This window comes from Scyliorhinus torazame, chromosome 17 (genome assembly GCF_047496885.1).
Source record: "Scyliorhinus torazame isolate Kashiwa2021f chromosome 17, sScyTor2.1, whole genome shotgun sequence".
Classification (NCBI taxonomy): Eukaryota; Metazoa; Chordata; class Chondrichthyes; order Carcharhiniformes; family Scyliorhinidae; genus Scyliorhinus; species Scyliorhinus torazame.
This window is the reverse complement of record NC_092723.1, coordinates 78,954,676-78,974,708: the sequence shown is the minus strand read 5'-3', so window position 1 is coordinate 78,974,708 and position 20,033 is coordinate 78,954,676.

Below are 20,033 nucleotides of genomic sequence, written 5' to 3'. Positions count from 1 at the left end.
ACTGGGCCTAAATCTCCAACACTGACACTGGGCCTGAATCTTCCACACTGGTACTGCGCTTCAACCCCCAACTCTGACACTGGGCGTCAATCTCCAACACTGATACTGGGCCTCAATCCCCAACATTCGCATTGGGCCTGAATCCTCCACACTGGTACTGGGCCTCAATCCCGAACACTGACATTGGGCATGTATCCTCCACACAGGTACTGGGCTTCAATCCCGAACCATGATACAGAGCCTGAATCCCCAACAATGGCACTGGGTCTCAAACCGCAACACTGATACTGGGCCTCAATCCCCAACAGTGGTACTGGGCCTCAATTCCAAACACTGACACTGGGCCTGAATCCTCCACATTGGTACTGGGCCTCAATCCCCGACACTGATACTGGGCCTAAATCCCCAACAATGGCACTGGGTCTCAATCTCCAACACAGGCACTGGGCTTGAAGCCACAAAGCTGACAATGGGCCTAACTTTCCAACATTGGCATTGGGCCTGAATCCTCAGCACTGACACTGGACAAGTATCCACCACACTGGCTCAGGACCTGAATCTCCAACACTGACACTGTGCCTGAATCCCCAACACTGACACTGCGCCAAACTCCCCAACACTGAAACTGGGCCTGAATCCACCACACATTTCTGGGCCTGAATCTCCAACACTGACACTGTGCCAAGATTTCCAACACTGACACTAGGCAAAACTCCCCAACACTGACACTGGGACTGAATCTACAACACTGACACTGGGCGTGAATCCCCAACATTGACACTGGGCCTGAATCCCCAACACTGACACTGGCCCTGACTCCCCAACACTGACATTGGCCCTGAATCCCCAACACTGACACTGGGCCTGAAACCCCAACACTGAAACTGGGCCTGAATTTCCAACACTGACGCTGGGCCTGAATCTCCAACGGTGACACTGGACCTGAATCCCCAACACTGACACTGGGCCTGAATCCCCAACTCTGACACTGGGCCTGAATCTCCAACACTGACACTGGGTTTGAAAACCCAACACTAACACTGGGCCTGAATCTCCAACACTGACACTGGGCTTGAATCCTCAACATTGGCATTGGGTCTGAATCCTCCACACTAGTGCTGGGCCTCAATCCACAACGCTGGCACTGGGCTTGAATCCCCAACACTGACACTGGGCCTCACCCCCCCAACACTGACACTGGGCCTGATTCCTCCACACTGGTACTGGGCCTGAATGTCCAACACTGGTACTGGGCCTGAATGTCCAACACTGACACTGGCCCTGAATCCCCAACACTGACACTGGCCCTGAATCCTCAACACTGACACTGGGCCTGAATCCCAAACACTGAAACTGGGCCTGAATTTCCAAACTGACACTGGGCCAGAATCTCCAACGTTGACACTGGGCCTGAATCTCCAACACTGACACTGCACCTGAATCCCCAACACTCACACTGGGCCTCAATCTCCAACACTGACACTGGGCCTGAATCCCCAACACCAACACTGCACCTGAATCTTCAACACTGACACTGGGCCTGAATTCCCAACACTGGCACTGGGCAAGAATCGCCAACATTGACACTGGGCCTGAATCTCCAACATTGACACTGGGCCTGAATCATCAACACTGACACTGGGCCTGAATCTCCAATTCTGACATTGGACCTTAATCACCAACACTGACACTGGGCCTGAATTTCCAACACTGACACTGTGCCAGAATTACCAACATTCACACTGGGCCTTAATCTCTAACACTGGCACTGGGCCTAAATCTCCAACACTGACACTGGGCCTGAATCCCCAACACTGGCACTGGGCCTGAATCTCCAACACTGACACTGGGCCTGAAACCCCAACACTGGCACTGGGCCAGAATCTCAAACACTGACACTGGCCCTGAATCCCCAACACTGACACTGGGCCTGAAACTCCAACAGTGACACTGCGCGAATCTCCAACACTGACACTGGGCCTGAATCTCCAACACTGACACTGGTTGTGAAAACCCAACACTGACACTGGGCCTGAATCTCCAACACTGACACTGGGCTTGAATCGCCAACACTGACACTGGGCCTGAATCTCTAACACTGGCACTGGGCCTGAATCTCCAACACTGACAGTGAGCCTGAATCCCCAACACTGACTCTAGGCCAGAACCTCTAACACTGACACGGTGCCAGAATGACCAACACTGACACTGGGCCTGAATCCTCCACATTGGTACTGGGCCTCAATCCCCAACACTGATACTGGGCCTAAATCCCAACAATGGCACTGGGTCTCAATCTCCAACACTGGCACTGGGCTTGAAGCCACAAAGCTGACAATGGGCCTAACTCTCCAACATTGGCATTGGGCCTGAACCCTCAGCACTGACACTGGACAAGTATCCACCACACTGGCTCTGGGCCTGAATCTCCAACACTGACATTGCATGAATCCCCAACACTGACACTGCGCCAAACTCCCCAACACTGAAACTGGGCCTGAATCCACCACACTGTTCTGGGCCTGAATCTCCAACACTGACACTGTGCCAAAATTTCCAACACTGACACTAGGTAAAACTCCCCAACACTGACACTGGGACTGAATCTACCACACTGACACTGGGCCTGAATCCCCAACACTGACACTGGGCCTGAATCCCCAACACTGGCACTGGGCCTGAATCTCCAACACTGACACTGGGCCTGAATCCCCAACACTGACACTGGGCCTGCATCCCCAACACTGACTCTGGGCCTGAATCTCCAACACTGACATTGGGCCTGAAACCACAACACTGACACTGGGCCTGAATTTCCAACACTGACACTGTGCCAGAATTACCAACATTCACACTGGGCCTTAATCTCTAACACTGGCACTGGGCCTAAATCTCCAACACTGACACTGGGCCTGAATCCTCCACACTGGTACTGCGCCTCAACCCCCAACTCTGACACTGGGCGTCAATCTCCAACACTGATACTGGGCCTCAATCCCCAACATTCGCATTGGGACTGAATCCTCCGCACTGGTACTGGGCCTCAATCCCGAAAACTGACATTGGGCATGTATCCTCCACACAGGTACTGGGCCTCAATCCCCAACCCTGATACAGAGCCTTAATCCCCAACAATGGCACTGGGTCTCAATCCGCAACACTGATACTGGGCCTCAATCCCCAACAGTGGTACTGGGCCTCAATCCCAAACACTGACACTGGGCCTGAATCCTCCACATTGGTACTGGGCCTCAATCCCCGACACTGATACTGGGCCTAAATCCCCAACAATGGCACTGGGTCTCAATCTCCAACACTGGCACTGGGCTTGAAGCCACAAAGCTGACAATGGGCCTAACTCTCCAACATTGGCATTGGGCCTGAATCCTCAGCACTGACACTGGACAAGTATCCACCACACTGGCTCAGGGCCTGAATCTCCAACACTGACACTGTGCCTGAATCCCCAACACTGACACTGCGCCAAACTCCCCAACACTGAAACTGGGCCTGAATCCACCACACAGTTCTGGGCCTGAATCTCCAACACTGACACTGTGCCAAAATTTCCAACACTGACACTAGGTAAAACTCCCCAACACTGACACTGGGACTGAATCTACCACACTGACACTGGGCCTGAATCCCCAACACTGACACTGGGCCTGAATCCCCAACACTGGCACTGGGCCTGAATCTCCAACACTGACACTGGGCCTGAATCCCCAACACTGACACTGGGCCTGCATCCCCAACACTGACTCTGGGCCTGAATCCCCAACACTGACTCTGGGCCTGAATCTCCAACACTGACATTGGGCCTGAAACCACAACACTGACACTGGGCCTGAATTTCCAACACTGACACTGTGCCAGAATTACCAACATTCACACTGGGCCTTAATCTCTAACACTGGCACTGGGCCTAAATCTCCAACACTGACACTGGGCCTGAATCCCCAACACTGGCACTGGGCCTGAATCTCCAACACTGACACTGGGCCTGAAACCCCAACACTGACACTGGGCCAGAATCTCAAACACTGACACTGGCCCTGAATCCCCAACACTGGCACTGGGCCTGAAACTCCAACAGTGACACTGCGCGAATCTCCAACACTGACACTGGGTGTGAAAACCCAACACTGACACTGGGTGTGAAAACCCAACACTGACACTGGGCCTGAATCTCCAACACTGACACTGGGCTTGAATCGCCAACACTGACACTGGGCCTGATTATCCAACACTGACACTGAGCCTGAATCCTCAACACTGACAGTGGGCCTGAATCTCGAACAATGAAACTGGGACTGAATCCCAAACACTGGCACTGGAACTGAATCCACCACTCTGAAACTGGGCCTGTATATCCAACACTGGCACTGGACCTGAATCCCCAACACTGACACTGGGCCTGAAACCCGAACTCTGACACTGGGCCTGAATCTCGTACACTGACAGTGGGCCTGAATCCCCAACACTGACTCTGGGCCAGAATCTCTAACACTGACACTGGGCCTGAATCCTCAACATTGGCATTGGGCCTGAATCCTCCACACTGGTGCTGGGCCTCAATCCCCAACACTGGCACTGGGCTTGAATCCCCAACACTGACACTGGGCCTCACCCCCCCAACACTGACGCTAGGCCTGAATCCTCCACACTGGTACTGGGCCTGAATGTCCAACACTGACACTGGGCCTGCATCTCCAACGCTCACACTGGCCGTGAATCTCCAACACTGACACTGGCCCTGAATCCCCAACACTGACACTGGCCCTGAATCCCCAACACTGACACTGGGCCTGAATACCCAACATGAAACTGGGCCTGAATTTCCAACACTGACACTGGGCCAGAATCTCAAGCGGTGACACTGGGCCTGAATCTCCAACACTAACACTGCACCTGAATCCCCAACACTCACACTGGGCCTCAATCTCCAACACTGACACTGGGCCTGAATCCTCAACACCAGCACTGCACCTGAATCTTCAACACTGACACTAGGCCTGAATCCTCAACATTAGCATTGGGCCCAGAGCACTGCCGGTGGGCCTGAATATCCAACACTGACACTGGACCTAAATCCCCAACACTGATACTGGGCCAAAATCCCCAACACTGACACTGGACCTGAATCCCCAACACTGACACTGGGCCTGAATCCCGAACTCTGACACTGGGCCTGAATCTCGTACACTGACAGTGGGCCTGAATCCACAACACTGACTCTGGGCCAGAATCTCTAACACTGACACTGGGCCTGAATCCACAACATTGGCATTGGGGATGCATCCTCCACACTAGTGCTGGGCCTCAATCCCCAACACTGGCACTGGGCATGAATCCCCAACACTGACACTGGGCCTCAACCCCCCCCCCCCCCAACACTGACACTGGGCCTGAATCCTCCACACTGGTACTGGGCCTGAATGTCCAACACTGACACTGGGCCTGAATCTCCAAAGCTCACACTGGCCGTGAATCTCCAACACTGACACTGGCCCTGAATACCCCACACTGACACTGGCCCTGAATCCCCAACACTGACACTGGGCCTTAATACCCAACACTGAAACTGGGCTTGAATTTCCAAACTGACACTGGGCCAGAATCTCCAACGGTGACACTGGGCCTGAATCTCCAACACTGACACTGCACCTGAATCCCCAACACTCACACTGGGCCTCAATCTCCAACACTGACACTGGGCCTGAATCCCCAACACCAACACTGCACCTGAATCTTCAACATTGACACTGGGTCTGAATCATCAACACTGACACTTGGCCTCAATTCCCAACACTGACACTGGGCTTGAATCACGAACACTGACACTGGGCCTGAATCTCCAACACTGACACTGGGACTGAATCCACAACACAGACACTGGGCCTGAATCCGAAACACTGACACTGGGCCTGAATCTCCAACACTCACACTGGGCATGAATCCCCAACACTGACACTGGGTCTGAATCCCCAACACTAACACTGCACCTGAATCTCCAACACTGACACTGAGCCTGAATATCCAACACGGACACTAGGCATGAATCCCCAACACTTACACTGGGCCTGAATCTCCAATACTGACATTGGACCTTAATCACCAACACTGACACAGGGCCTGAATGTCCAACAATGTCACGGGGTCTGAATCTCCAACACTAACACTGGTCCTGAACCTCCAACACTGACAATGGGCCTGGATACACAATTCTGACACTGGGCCTGAATTCCCAACACTGACACTGGGCCTGAATTCCCAACACTGACACTGGGCCTGAATCTCCAACACTGACAATGTGCCAAACTCCCCAACACTGAAACTGGGCCTGAATCCACCACACTGTTCTGGGCCTGAATCTCAAACACTGACACTGTGCCAAAATTTCGAACACTGACACTTGGTCAAACTCCCCAACACTGACACTGGGACAGAATCTACCACACTGAGACTGGGCCTGAATCCCCAACACTGACACTGGGCCTGATTCCCCAACACTGGCACTGGGCCTGAATCTCCAACACTGACACTGGGCCTGAATCCCCAACACTGAAACTGGGCCTGCATCTCCAACACTGACTCTGGGCCTGAATCTCCAACACTGACATTGGGCCTGAAACCACAACACTGACACTGGGCCTGAATTTCCAACACTCACACTGGGCCTTAATCTCTAACACTGGCACTGGGCCTAAATCTCCAACACTGACACTGGGCCTGAATCCTCCACACTGGTACTGCTCCCGAATCCCCAACACTGACACTGGGCCTCACCCCCCCCCCCCCAACACTGACACTGGGCCTGAATCCTCCACACTGGTACTGCGCCTCAACCCCCAACTCTGACACTGGGCGTCAATCTCCAACACTGGCACTGGGCCTAAATCTCCAACACTGACACTGGGCCTGAATCTTCCACACTGGTACTGCGCTTCAACCCCCAACTCTGACACTGGGCGTCAATCTCCAACACTGATACTGGGCCTCAATCCCCAACATTCGCATTGGGCCTGAATCCTCCACACTGGTACTGGGCCTCAATCCCGAACACTGACATTGGGCATGTATCCTCCACACAGGTACTGGGCTTCAATCCCGAACCATGATACAGAGCCTGAATCCCCAACAATGGCACTGGGTCTCAAACCGCAACACTGATACTGGGCCTCAATCCCCAACAGTGGTACTGGGCCTCAATTCCAAACACTGACACTGGGCCTGAATCCTCCACATTGGTACTGGGCCTCAATCCCCGACACTGATACTGGGCCTAAATCCCCAACAATGGCACTGGGTCTCAATCTCCAACACAGGCACTGGGCTTGAAGCCACAAAGCTGACAATGGGCCTAACTTTCCAACATTGGCATTGGGCCTGAATCCTCAGCACTGACACTGGACAAGTATCCACCACACTGGCTCAGGACCTGAATCTCCAACACTGACACTGTGCCTGAATCCCCAACACTGACACTGCGCCAAACTCCCCAACACTGAAACTGGGCCTGAATCCACCACACATTTCTGGGCCTGAATCTCCAACACTGACACTGTGCCAAGATTTCCAACACTGACACTAGGCAAAACTCCCCAACACTGACACTGGGACTGAATCTACAACACTGACACTGGGCGTGAATCCCCAACATTGACACTGGGCCTGAATCCCCAACACTGACACTGGCCCTGACTCCCCAACACTGACATTGGCCCTGAATCCCCAACACTGACACTGGGCCTGAAACCCCAACACTGAAACTGGGCCTGAATTTCCAACACTGACGCTGGGCCTGAATCTCCAACGGTGACACTGGACCTGAATCCCCAACACTGACACTGGGCCTGAATCCCCAACTCTGACACTGGGCCTGAATCTCCAACACTGACACTGGGTTTGAAAACCCAACACTAACACTGGGCCTGAATCTCCAACACTGACACTGGGCTTGAATCCTCAACATTGGCATTGGGTCTGAATCCTCCACACTAGTGCTGGGCCTCAATCCACAACGCTGGCACTGGGCTTGAATCCCCAACACTGACACTGGGCCTCACCCCCCCAGCACTGACACTGGGCCTGATTCCTCCACACTGGTACTGGGCCTGAATGTCCAACACTGGTACTGGGCCTGAATGTCCAACACTGACACTGGCCCTGAATCCCCAACACTGACACTGGCCCTGAATCCTCAACACTGACACTGGGCCTGAATCCCAAACACTGAAACTGGGCCTGAATTTCCAAACTGACACTGGGCCAGAATCTCCAACGTTGACACTGGGCCTGAATCTCCAACACTGACACTGCACCTGAATCCCCAACACTCACACTGGGCCTCAATCTCCAACACTGACACTGGGCCTGAATCCCCAACACCAACACTGCACCTGAATCTTCAACACTGACACTGGGCCTGAATTCCCAACACTGGCACTGGGCAAGAATCGCCAACATTGACACTGGGCCTGAATCTCCAACATTGACACTGGGCCTGAATCATCAACACTGACACTGGGCCTGAATCTCCAATTCTGACATTGGACCTTAATCACCAACACTGACACTGGGCCTGAATGTCCAACACTGACACGGGGCCTGAATCTCCAACACTCACACTGGTCCTGAATCTCCAACACTGACACTGGGCCTGAATCTCCAATACTGACATTGGACCTTAATCATCAACACTGACACTGGGCCTAAATGTCCAACACTGACACGGGGCCTGAATCTCCAACACTCACACTGGTCCTGAATCTCCAACACTGACACTGGGCCTGAATCTCCAATACTGACATTGGACCTTAATCATCAACACTGACACTGGGCCTAAATGTCCAACACTGACACGGGGCCTGAATCTCCAACACTCACACTGGTCCTGAATCTCCAACACTGACACTGGGCCTGAATACACAACACTGACACTGGGCCTGAATCTCCAACACTGACACTGTGCCAGAATCTCCAACACTGACACTGCACCTGAATCCCCAACACTCACACTGGGCCTCAATCTCCAACACTGACACTGGGCCTGAATCCCCAACACCAACACTGCACCTGAATCTTCAACACTGACACTGGGCCTGAATTCCCAACACTGGCACTGGGCCAGAATCTCCAACAGTGACACTGGGCCTGAATCTCCAACATTGACACTGGGCCTGAATCATCAACACTGACACTTGGCCTCAATTACAAAACACTGACACTGGGCCTGAATCACGAACAAAGACACTGGGCCTGAATCTCCAACACTGACACTGGGACTGAATCCACAACACAGACACTGGGCCTGAATCCCAAACATTGACACTGGGCATGAATCCCCAACAATGACACTGGGATGAATCCCCAACACTAACACTGTGCCAGAATCTCCAACACGGACACTAGGCATGAATCCCCAACACTTACACTGGGCCTGAATCTCCAATACTGACATTGGACCTTAATCACCAACACTGACACTGGGCCTGAATGTCCAATACTGACACGGGGCCTGAATCTCCAACACTCACACTGGTCCTGAATCTCCAACACTGACACTGGGCCTGAATACACAACACTGACACTGGGCCTGAATCTCCAAACTGACACTGGGCCTGAATCTCCAACACTGACACTGGGCCCGAATCCCCAACACTGACACTGGGCCCGAATCCCCAACACTGACACTGGGACTGAATCCTCAACACTGACACTGGGCCTGAATCTCCAACACTCACACTGGGCCTGAGTCCCCATCACTGACACTGGGCCTGAAACCCCAACACTGACACTGGGCCTGAAGCCCCAACACTGAAACTGGGCCTGAATCTCCAACACTGACACTGGGCGTGAAACTCCAACACTGACACTGGGCCTGAAACCTCAACAATGACACTGGTCCTGAATCTCCAACACTGACACTAGGATTGAATCCCCAACTCTGACACTGGGCCTGAATCCCCAACACTGACACTAGGATTGGATCTCCAACACAGATACTGCACAAAAATCTCCAACACTGGCACTGGGCCTGAATCTCCAACACTGACACTGGGCCTGAATCCCCAACACTGACACTGGGCGTGAATCACCAACACTGGCACTCGGCCTGAATCTCCATCACTGGCACTGGGCCTGAATCCCCAACACTGACACAAGGATCGAATTTCCAACCCTGATATTGCACCAGAATCTCCAACACTGACACTGGGCCTGAATCTGCAACACTGGCAGTGGGCCTGAATCTCCACCACAGGCACTGGGCCTGAATCTCCAACACGGACACTGGGCTAGAATCCCCAACACGGACACTGCGCCTCAATCTCCAACACTGACACTGGGCCCGAATCTCAAACACTGATACTGGGTCTGAAACTCCAACACTGGCACTTGGCCTGAATCTCCAATACTCACACTGGGCCTGAATCCCCAAAACCGACACTGTGCCTGAATCTCCAACACTGACACTGAGCCTGTATCCCCAACAGTGACATGGGCCTGAATCTCCTACACTGACACTGGGCCTGAATCTCCAAACTGACACTGGGCCTGAATCTCCAACACTGACACTGTGCCAGAATCTCCAACACTGACACTGGGCCTGAATCTCCAATACTAACAATGGGCCTGAATACACAACACTGACACTGGGCCTGAATTCCCAACACTGACATTGGGCCTGAATTCCCAACACTGACACTAGGCCTGAATCTCCAATACTGACACTGTGTCTGAATCTCCAAACAGACACTGTGCCTGAATCTCCAACACTGAAAATGGGCCTTAATCCCCAACACTGACACTGGGCCTGAATCTCCAACACTCACACTGGTCCTGAATCTCCAACACTGACACGGGGCCTGAAAACACAACACTGACACTGGGCCTGAATTCCCAACATTGACACTGGGCCTGAATTCCCAACACTGACTCTGGGCCTGAATCTCCAAACTGACACTGGGCCTGAATCTCCAACTCTGACACTGGGCCTGAATCCCCAACACTGACACTGGGTCTGAATCCCCAACACTGACACTGCGCCTGAATCCCCAACACTGACACTGGGACTGAATCCTCAACACTGACACTGGGCCTGAATCTCCAACACTCACACTGGGCCTGAGTCCCCATCACTGACACTAGGATTGAATCCCCAACACTGACACTGGGCCTGAATCCCCAACACTGACACTAGGATTGGATCTCCAACACTGATACTGCACAAAAATCTCCAACACTGGCACTGGGCCTGAATCTCCACACTGACACTGGGCCTGTATCCCCAACAGTGACACTGGCCCTGAATCTCCAACACTGACACTGGGCCTGAATCCCCAACACTGACACTGGGCGTGAATCACCAACACTGGCACTCGGCCTGAATCTCCATCACTGGCACTGGGCATGAATCCCCAACACTGACACTAGGATCGAATTTCCAACCCTGATATTGCACCAGAATCTCCAACACTGACACTGGGCCTGAATCTGCAACACTGGCACTGGGCATGAATCTCCACCACAGGCACTGGGCCTGAATCTCCAACACGGACACTGGGCTAGAATCCCCAACACGGACACTGCGCCTCAATCTCCAACACTGACACTGGGCCCGAATCTCAAACACTGATTCTGGGTCTGAAACTCCAACACTGGCACTTGGCCTGAATCTCCAACACTCACACTGGGCCTGAATCCCCAAAACCGACACTGTGCCTAAATCTCCAACACTGACACTGAGCCTGTATCCCCAACAGTGACACTGGGCCTGAATCTCCTACACTGACACTGGGCCTGAATCTCCAACACTGACACTGAGCCTGAAACCCCAACACTAGCACTGGGCCTCAATCCCAATCACTGGCTCTGGGCATGATTCTCCAACACTGACACTGGGCCTGAATCCCCGACACTGACACTTGGCCTCAACCCCAACACTGACACTGGGCCTGAATCCCCAACACTGATAGTGGGCCTGAATCTCCAACTCTGACACTGGGCCTAAATCCCCAACACTGACACTGGGACTGAATCCTGAACACTGACACTGGGCCTGAATCTCCAAGACTCACACTGGGCCTGAATCCCCAACACTGACACTGGGCCTGAAACCCCAACACTGACACTGGGCCTGAATCCCCAACACTGACACTGGGCCTGAATCTCCAACACTGATACTGGGCTGAATCCCCAACACTGATACAGGGCCTGAATCGCCACCACTGACACTGGGCGTGAATCTCAACACTGACACTGGGCCTGAAACATCAACAATGACACTGGTCCTGAAACACCAACACTGACACTGGGCCTGAATATGCAACACTGGCACTGGGCCTGAATCCCCAAAACTGACAGTGGGCCTGAATCCCCAACACTGACACTGTGCCTGAATGTGCAACACTGGCTCTGTGCCTGAATCTCCAACTCTGACACTGGGCCTGAATCCCCAACACTGACACTGGGACTGAATCCTCAATACTGACACTGGGCCTGAATCTCCAAGACTCACACTGGGCCTGAATCCCCAACACTGACACTAGGCCTGAAACCGCAACACTGACACTGGGCCTGAATCCCCAACACTGACACTGTGCCTGAATCTCCAACACTGATACTGGGCTGAATCCCCAACACTGATACAGGGCCTGAATCGACACCTCTGACACTGGGCGTGAATCTCCAACACTGACACTGGGCCTGAAACCTCAACAATGACACTGGTCCTGAATCACCAACACTGACACTGGGCCTGAATATGCAACACTGGCACTGGGCCTGAATCCCCAAAACTGACAGTGGGCCTGAATCCCCAACACTGACACTGTGCCTGAATGTGCAACACTGGCTCTGTGCCTGAATCCCCAACACTGGCACTGGGCCTGAATCCACAACACTGACAATAGGATTGAATCTCCAACACTGATACTGCACAAGAATCACCAACACTGACACTGGGCCTGAATCTGCAACACTGGTACTGGGACTGATTCTCCAACACAGGCACTGGACCTGAATCTCCAACACTGACACTGTGCCTGAATCCCCAACACCGACACTGTGCCTGAATCTCCAACACTGACACTGGGCCTGGATCCCCAACAGTGACACTAGGCCTGAATCCCCAACATCAACACTGGGCCTGAATCTCCAACACAGGCACTGGTCCTGAATCTCCAACACTGACACTAGGCATGTATCCCCAACACGGACACTGCGCCTCAATCTCCAACACTGAAACTGGGCCCGAATCTCAAACACTGATACTGGGCCTGAAACTCCAACACTGGCACTTGGCCTGCATCGCCAACACTCACACTGGGCCTGAATCCCCAACACCGACACTGTGCCTGAATCTCCAACATTTACACTGGGCCTGAAACCCTAATACTGGCACTGGGCCTGAATCCCCATCACTGGCACTGGGCCTGAATCTCCAACACTGACACTGGGCCTGAATCCCCAACACTGACACTGGGCCTGAGTCCCCAACACTGACACTGGGCCTGAATCCCCAACACTGATAGTGGGCCTGAATCTGCAACTCTGACACTGGGCCTGAAACCCCCAATACTGGCACTGGGCCTGAATCCCCATCACTGAAAATGGGCCTGAATTTCCGACACTGACACTTGGCCTCAATCCCCTACACTGACACTGGGCCTGAATCCCCAACACTGATAGTGGGCCTGAATCTCCAACTCTGTCACTGGGCCTGGATCCCCAACACTGACACTGGGCCTGATTCTCCAACACTGACACTGGGCTGAATCCCCAACACTGATGCAGGGCCTGAATCCCCACCACTGACACTGGGCGTGAATCTCCAACACTGACACTGGGCCTGAAACCTCAACAATGACACTGGTCCTGAATCTCCAACTCTGTCACTGGGCCTGAATCCCCAACACTGACACTAGCCTGAATCCCCAACACTGAAACTGGGACTGAATCCTCAACACTGACACTGGGCCTGAATCTCCAACACTCACACTGGGCCTGAATCCCCAACACTGACACTGGGCCTGAAACCCCAACACTGACACTGGGCCTGAATCCCCAACACTGACACTGGGCCTGATTCTCCAACACTGACACTGGGCTGAATCCCCAACACTGATGCAGGGCCTGAATCCCCACCACTGACACTGGGCGTGAATCTCCAACACTGACACTGGGCCTGAAACCTCAACAATGACACTGGTCCTGAATCTTCAACACTGACACTGGGCCTGAATATGCAACACTGGCACTGGGCCTGAATCCCCAACACTGACACTGGGCCTGAATCCCCAACACTGACACTATGCCTGAATATGCAACACTGGCTCTGTGCCTGAATCCCCAACACTGGCAATGGGCCTGAATCCCCAACACTGACACTAGGATTGATTCTCCAACACTGATACTGCACAAGAATCTCCAACACTGGCACTGGGCCTCAATCTGCAACACTGGCGCTGGGACTGATTCTCCATCACAGGCACTGGGCCTGAATCTCCAACACTGACACTGTGCCTGAATACCCAACACCGACACTGTGCCTGAATCTCCAACACTGACACTGGGCCTGGATCCCCAACAGTGACACTGGGCCTGAATCCCCAACATCGACACTGGGCCTGAATCTCCAACACTGACACTGGGCCTGTATCCCCAACACTGACACTGGGCATGAATCAACAACTCTGGCACTCGGCGGGAATCTCCATCACTGGCACTGGGCCTTAATCCCCAACACTGACACTAGGATCGAAACTCCAACACTGATATTGCACCAGAATCTCCAACACTGACACTGGGCCTGAATCTGCAACACTGGCACTGGGCCTGAATCTCCAACACAGGCACTGGACCTGAATCTCCAACACTGACACTGGGCTTGAATCCCCATCACGGGCACTGCGCCTCAATCTCCAACACTGACACTGGGCCCGAATCTCAAACACTGATACTGGGCCTGCAACTCCAACACTGGCACTTGGCCTGAATCTCCAACACTCACACTGGGCCTGAATCCCCAACACCGACACTGTGCCTGAATCTCCAACATTTACACTGGGCCTGTATCCCCAACAGTGACACTGGGCCTGAATCTCCAACACTGACACTGGGCCTGAATCTCCAACACTGACACTGGGCCTGAATCTCCAACACTGACACTGGGCCTGAAACCCCAATACTGGCACTGGGCCTGAATCCCCATCACTGGCACTGGGCCCGAATTCCCTACACAGGCACTGGACCTGAGTCACCAACACTGACACTGGGCCTGAATCCCCAAAACTGATAGTGGGCCTGAATCTGCAACTCTGACACGGCCTGAAACCCCCAATAGTGGCACTGGGCCTGAATCCCCATCACTGACACTGGACCTGAATCTCCAACACTGACACTGTGCCTGAATCCCCAACACCGACACTGTGCCTGAATCTCCAACACTGACACTGGGCCTGGATCCCCAACAGTGACACTAGGCCTGAATCCCCAACATCAACACTGGGCCTGAATCTCCAACACAGGCACTGGTCCTGAATCTCCAACACTGACACTAGGCATGAATCCCCAACACGGACACTGCGCCTCAATCTCCAACACTGAAACTGGGCCCGAATCTCAAACACTGATACTGGGCCTGAAACTCCAACACTGGCACTTGGCCTGCATCGCCAACACTCACACTGGGCCTGAATCCCCAACACCGACACTGTGCCTGAATCTCCAACATTTACACTGGGCCTGAAACCCTAATACTGGCACTGGGCCTGAATCCCCATCACTGGCACTGGGCCTGAATCTCCAACACTGACACTGGGCCTGAATCCCCAACACTGACACTGGGCCTGAATCTCCAACACTGACACTGGGCCTGAAACCCCAATACTGGCACTGGGCCTGAATCCCCATCACTGGCACTGGGCCCGAATTCCCGACACAGGCACTGGACCTGAGTCCCCAATACTGACACTGGGCCTGAATCCCCAACACTGATAGTGGGCCTGAATCTGCAACTCTGACACTGGGCCTGAAACCCCCAATACTGGCACTGGGCCTGAATCCCCATCACTGAAAATGGGCCTGAATTTCCGACACTGACACTTGGCCTCAATCCCCTACACTGACACTGGGCCTGAATCCCCAACACTGATAGTGGGCCTGAATCTCCAACTCTGACACTGGGCCTGAATCCCCAACACTGACACTGGGCCTGAATCCCCAACACTGAAACTGGGACTGAATCCTCAACACTGACACTGGGCCTGAATCTCCAACACTCACACTGGGCCTGAATCCCCAACACTGACACTGGGCCTGAAACCCCAACACTGACACTGGGCCTGAATCCCCAACACTGACACTGGGCCTGATTCTCCAACACTGACACTGGGCTGAATCCCCAACACTGATGCAGGGCCTGAATCCCCACCACTGACACTGGGCGTGAATCTCCAACACTGACACTGGGCCTGAAACCTCAACAATGACACTGGTCCTGAATCTTCAACACTGACACTGGGCCTGAATATGCAACACTGGCACTGGGCCTGAATCCCCAACACTGACACTGGGCCTGAATCCCCAACACTGACACTGTGCCTGAATATGCAACACTGGCTCTGTGCCTGAATCCCCAACACTGGCAATGGGCCTGAATCCCCAACACTGACACTAGGATTGATTCTCCAACACTGATACTGCACAAGAATCTCCAACACTGGCACTGGGCCTCAATCTGCAACACTGGCGCTGGGACTGATTCTCCAACACAGGCACTGGGCCTGAATCTCCAACACTGACACTGTGCCTGAATACCCAACACCGACACTGTGCCTGAATCTCCAACACTGACACTGGGCCTGGATCCCCAACAGTGACACTGGGCCTGAATCCCCAACATCGACACTGGGCCTGAATCTCCAACACTGACACTGGGCCTGTATCCCCAACACTGACACTGGGCATGAATCAACAACTCTGGCACTCGGCGGGAATCTCCATCACTGGCACTGGGCCTTAATCCCCAACACTGACACTAGGATCGAAACTCCAACACTGATATTGCACCAGAATCTCCAACACTGACACTGGGCCTGAATCTGCAACACTGGCACTGGGCCTGAATCTCCAACACAGGCACTGGACCTGAATCTCCAACACTGACACTGGGCTTGAATCCCCATCACGGACACTGCGCCTCAATCTCCAACACTGATACTGGGCCCGAATCTCAAACACTGATACTGGGCCTGCAACTCCAACACTGGCACTTGGCCTGAATCTCCAACACTCACACTGGGCCTGAATCCCCAACACCGACACTGTGCCTGAATCTCCAACATTTACACTGGGCCTGTATCCCCAACAGTGACACTGGGCCTGAATCTCCAACACTGACACTGGGCCTGAATCTCCAACACTGACACTGGGCCTGAATCTCCAACACTGACACTGGGCCTGAAACCCCAATACTGGCACTGGGCCTGAATCCCCATCACTGGCACTGGGCCCGAATTCCCTACACAGGCACTGGACCTGAGTCACCAACACTGACACTGGGCCTGAATCCCCAAAACTGATAGTGGGCCTGAATCTGCAACTCTGACACGGCCTGAAACCCCCAATACTGGCACTGGGCCTGAATCCCCATCACTGACACTGGGCCTGAATCCCCGACACTGACATTTGGCCTCAATCCCCAACACTGACACTGGGCCTGAATCCCCAACACTGATAGTGGGCCTGAATCTCCAACTCTGACACTGGGCCTGAATCCCCAACACTGACACTGGGCCTGAATCTCCAACACTGACACTGGGACTGAATCCTCAACACTGACACTGGGCCTGAATCACCAACACTCACACTGGGCCTGAATCCCCAACACTGACAGTGGGCCTGAAACCCCAACACTGACACTGGACCTGAATCCCCAACACTGACACTGGGCCTGAATCTCCAACACTGACACTGGGCTGAATCCCCAACACTGATGCAGGGCCTGAATCCCCACCACTGACACTGGGCGTGAATCTCCAACACTGACACTGGGCCTGAAACCTCAACAATGACACTGGTCCTGAATCTCCAACACTGACACTGGGCCTGAATATGCAACACTGGCACTGGGCCTGAATCCCCAACACTGACACTGGGCCTGAATCCCCAACACTGACACTGTGCCTGAATATGCAACACTGGCTCTGTGCCTGAATCCCCAACACTGGCACTGGGCCTGAATCCCCAACACTGACACTAGGATTGAATCTCCAACACTGATACTGCACAAGAATCTCCAACACTGCCACTGGGCCTGAATCTGCAACACTGGTACTGGGACTGATTCTCCAACACAGGCACTGGACCTGAATCTCCAACACTGACACTGTGCCTGAATCCCCAACACCGACACTGTGCCTGAATCTCCAACACTGACACTGGGCCTGGATCCCCAACAGTGACACTAGGCCTGAATCCCCAACATCAACACTGGGCCTGAATCTCCAACACAGGCACTGGTCCTGAATCTCCAACACTGACACTAGGCATGAATCCCCAACACGGACACTGCGCCTCAATCTCCAACACTGAAACTGGGCCCGAATCTCAAACACTGATACTGGGCCTGAAACTCCAACACTGGCACTTGGCCTGCATCGCCAACACTCACACTGGGCCTGAATCCCCAACACCGACACTGTGCCTGAATCTCCAACATTTACACTGGGCCTGAAACCCTAATACTGGCACTGGGCCTGAATCCCCATCACTGGCACTGGGCCTGAATCTCCAACACTGACACTGGGCCTGAATCCCCAACACTGACACTGGGCCTGAATCTCCAACACTGACACTGGGCCTGAAACCCCAATACTGGCACTGGGCCTGAATCCCCATCACTGGCACTGGGCCCGAATTCCCGACACAGGCACTGGACCTGAGTCCCCAACACTGACACTGGGCCTCAATCCCCAACACTGATAGTGGGCCTGAATCTGCAACTCTGACACTGGGCCTGAAACCCCCAATACTGGCACTGGGCCTGAATCCCCATCACTGAAAATGGGCCTGAATTTCCGACACTGACACTTGGCCTCAATCCCTACACTGAAACTGGGCCTGAATCCCCAACACTGATAGTGGTCCTGAATCTCCAACTCTGACACTGGGCCAGAATCCCCAACACTGACACTGGGCCTGAATCCCCAACACTGAAACTGGGACTGAATCCTCAACACTGACACTGGGCCTGAATCTCCAACACTCACACTGGGCCTGAATCCCCAACACTGACACTGGGCCTGAAACCACAACACTGACACTGGGCCTGAATCCCCAACACTGACACTGGGCCTGATTCTCCAACACTGACACTGGGCTGAATCCCCAACACTGATGCAGGGCCTGAATCCCCACCACTGACACTGGGCGTGAATCTCCAACACTGACACTGGGCCTGAAACCTCAACAATGACACTGGTCCTGAATCTTCAACACTGACACTGGGCCTGAATATGCAACACTGGCACTGGGCCTGAATCCCCAACACTGACACTGGGCCTGAATCCCCAACACTGACACTGTGCCTGAATATGCAACACTGGCTCTGTGCCTGAATCCCCAACACTGGCAATGGGCCTGAATCCCCAACACTGACACTAGGATTGATTCTCCAACACTGATACTGCACAAGAATCTCCAACACTGGCACTGGGCCTCAATCTGCAACACTGGCGCTGGGACTGATTCTCCAACACAGGCACTGGGCCTGAATCTCCAACACTGACACTGTGCCTGAATACCCAACACTGACACTGGGCCTCGATCCCCAACAGTGACACTGGGCCTGAATCCCCAACATCGACACTGGGCCTGAATCTCCAACACTGACACTGGGCCTGTATCCCCAACACTGACACTGGGCATGAATCAACAACTCTGGCACTCGGCGGGAATCTCCATCACTGGCACTGGGCCTGAATCCCCAACACTGACACTAGGATCGAAACTCCAACACTGATATTGCA